Source organism: Saimiri boliviensis, chromosome 13 (assembly GCF_048565385.1).
Source record: "Saimiri boliviensis isolate mSaiBol1 chromosome 13, mSaiBol1.pri, whole genome shotgun sequence".
Classification (NCBI taxonomy): domain Eukaryota; kingdom Metazoa; phylum Chordata; class Mammalia; order Primates; family Cebidae; genus Saimiri; species Saimiri boliviensis.
In genome coordinates this window covers 99,089,299-99,092,542 of record NC_133461.1, presented here as the reverse complement: position 1 = coordinate 99,092,542, position 3,244 = coordinate 99,089,299, and the positions used below count along the sequence as shown (strand labels likewise).

The following is a 3,244-nucleotide window of genomic DNA, read 5'->3' as shown; positions in this document are numbered from 1 at the left end:
TTTGTTTTGCTTGACTGGAATTAATTACAGTAATTCACAATTAGCCATTAAATCATCTTTTTTCCAATAGCAGCATTGTCCTCTCTGTTCCATATGTTTCTAATGTAACCTGAGAATAATGGGTTTTTTCCAAGCTCTTACATCAGTTGGGGCCCTATTTTATCCCATCTAATTTCTGACTTTCCTCCAGCATACTTTCCAGTTCACCCGAGCTAAAATGTCTTCCTTTCTACCCTCACCCCTCTCCCACCCTCAGTCCCATCTTTCTCTTTCATACACACGTGCACACACAGACACATCTATGCACCTTTGTACAAACATGCACACACATGCACAAATACACAGGTACATATATGTACCTTTATACCTTGCTGACAGTTGCATTCCCAGCCCAGATGCTTTCAACCCTCTGTCTATGCAAACTCTACTCATCTTCCAGACCTTGCAAAGTTACCCCTTTTCCAAAAACTTCCCCTAATTTGCAAGATACTCTGCTAGGCACAAAGAAAAAGATTAATTCTACATAGCCTCTATCCTCAAGGTGCTGGTAATGCTCGTTGGTTCCTTCTCAAAGATACTAGGACATTTCATCTCACCACAAGCACTTGATTACGTAAAGAACATCTTGCTATTTTCTATCTCAACCATAGATTGCTAAAACATAAATCGTACATTACTCCTCCATGATCTTTGCTTTGCTATTGCAATTTAGAGGAGTGGGTGACGGTGAAGGAAGACATGAATGCAATGAAGGGCTCGGTTAATCTCAGTAGCCTTCAATTCTGGGCTTAGACCTAAGAGAATGTAAGTAAGTGACTGTACTGTAAGTTGCCTAGGAAAGGAGTATACATCAAGGCCCAAGTACCATATGTTTAAATATTTAAAAGTTAGATTAAGCACACAAATAGAATATGCTCTCTCCTCTTACCTTGATGAATATTCCCTCACAACAACAAAATTGAAAAGTGTGTGCAAATCTAGGTTTTAAATGACTGAAAGTCAAAAAATATTAACAATCCAAAGGGATTCCCTCTTCAAGGAAACATCCAGTGCCTCTCTCAGGAAAGTAGCAACTTGGAACAGAATCCAGCATGCCTAAGGAACAGGGGATGCTTATTTCCTCTGTCTTCCTTGGCTGCCTACATGGACACCTAAGTCTGTTCCCTTAGGGATAGATTGTCCTCTCATGCACATGTTGCAGTTGTCTTTCTTGATATAGGCCTGAGGGATTGGTGTGCAGCAGGTTTCTTTAGTCATTAACTATGACCTTTCCACCAATAAGAAAAAACTATATCCACAGAATCGGTGGAGGTAACTGGTTTGGCCATAAAGGCGCTCTTTTCTTGCTCTGTCAGTTGACAAGGCTTAAAAGCTTTGAAACCATGAATCCCAGAAACAATGAACACACTTAACACCCAGACCTTTCATCTGTTAACACGGTGGCAGAAGAAAAGAAGACTCTTCAAGACAGCAAGACTTTCTACAACACCTCCACTGAGCAGATGCCCCTTCATGTTGCTGACCTCATCTGAGGGGCTGTCCTGCCACCTTGCCACAGTGAGGGTTCAGTCTTGCAGGGCTGAGGTGCACCAGAAGAGGGGACGGAAGGAAGCCAAGAGGTGGACATCTCGTCGTTTTTTTTCTTTGAATAAATGTTTCAACTTTTAGGCAAAAGAAATATATATATACATCAACAATGACTAAATATAATTATTATTGTCTTTGTCTAATGTTCTGTTGCTGGGTGAGTAGCAGTATATAGATAGTAATAAAGGCAAACATGGCTCCTAATTACTACTTATTTATTCCGTTAAGCTTTATTTTCCTTGCCTTCATTTCAGCAAAATCACTGTTATCACTGAGATTTTCATGTTGCATATTCTATTGATACTAATAAGATTTTAAAATACTATGTTTGTATCAGTTTACAAAATTTTAGTATATTTTCAACAAATAGTAAATTTCAAAAAAAAATATTTTTATAATATGTCTCAAAAAGCTATTTTTTTCAAAGGATGCAAAATAATCTATTAGAATTAAAAGACGAAAAAGTAATTTAAAATACCAATGCTTAAATCAAACTTATTTAAGTAAAGCTGAATTTTATTTAACATTTTTTACTTAACTATATCTTACTATGCACTTTTTAAAAATAAATTTATTCCAATTCAATGTCCATCTACTTGCCAATGAAGAATTAGTATCACATTTCACAATGTTACATCTGGATCCACACATATACAAACCTAAGAGTATTTTTGTTTAAAATTGCAAAATGTTCTTCAGCTGTTATAAGCAACTGTAGCAAATATTATTAATCCATGAATAACTCTGAAACCACAATTAAAACCTGAAGAGAAACAAGAAATGGATACCAGGGTACTACTGGAAAATTATACTTCATTATGCAAGCATCTATTGCTTTCATGTTATCTGAGAAAATGATTTGACAAATTAGTTTAAAATGTTTTACATTTACATAAGTGCTGCCACCTCTTACATCCTCACCAGTCATCTAACCAGTGTCCTCTCATGTCCTTAATGATACCACCCACAAACCTTCTCAGCACTTAAAAACAATTCTCTTCAGCTTTGAGACAAGACATAAGGCAAGAGTGGTGAATAAATATTTCCCTGAAGTTAGTTATGAGAACTAATGTTTAAATTACATCTCATGCCCAGCACTGAGCACCAACTCTCAAGGGATAGAGGTATGCATGTGCTCTTTAACAAATTTATTTTATTTATTTTATTTATTTATTTGATTTTTTATTTATTTTTTATTTTGAGACAGTCATGCTCTGTTGCCCAGGCTGGAGTGCAGTGGTGCAATCTCGGCTAACTGCAACCCCTGCCTGCCAGGTTCAATCCATTCTCCTGCCTCAACCTCCCAAGTAGCTGAGACTACAGGCATGAGGCACCACGCCTGGCTAATTTTTGTATTTTTAGTAGAGACAGGGTTTCACCATGTTGGCCAGGCTGGTCTCAAACTCCTGACCTCAGGTGATCCGTCCACCTTGGCTTCCAGGACTGGGATTACAGGCATGAGCCACTATGTCAGGCCAACAAATTTATTTTTTGTTTGTTTGCATGCCATGCCAGAACTAATAGCAATATTTTATGTCTGATATCCTCCAAAAATTAAGAAATAAAAGAATTCCATGAAAAAGAACACGACATGATAAAAAGGAGAAGATTCCGAATGTCAGAAAGAGTTCTTGATACAAAATGATGACTACAGTTG

General features: G+C 37.2%; 1 non-coding gene across 1 annotated transcript; it reads left to right on the top strand.

Annotated features, from left to right (window-relative positions):
• The first annotated feature begins 1,015 nt into the window (after window positions 1–1,015).
• LOC120360660 (small nucleolar RNA SNORA67) lies at window positions 1,016–1,147 on the top strand. The gene has a single exon (XR_005577106.1). It is a non-coding gene; the product is annotated as a small nucleolar RNA SNORA67 (small nucleolar RNA).
• The last annotated feature ends 2,097 nt before the right edge of the window (window positions 1,148–3,244 follow it).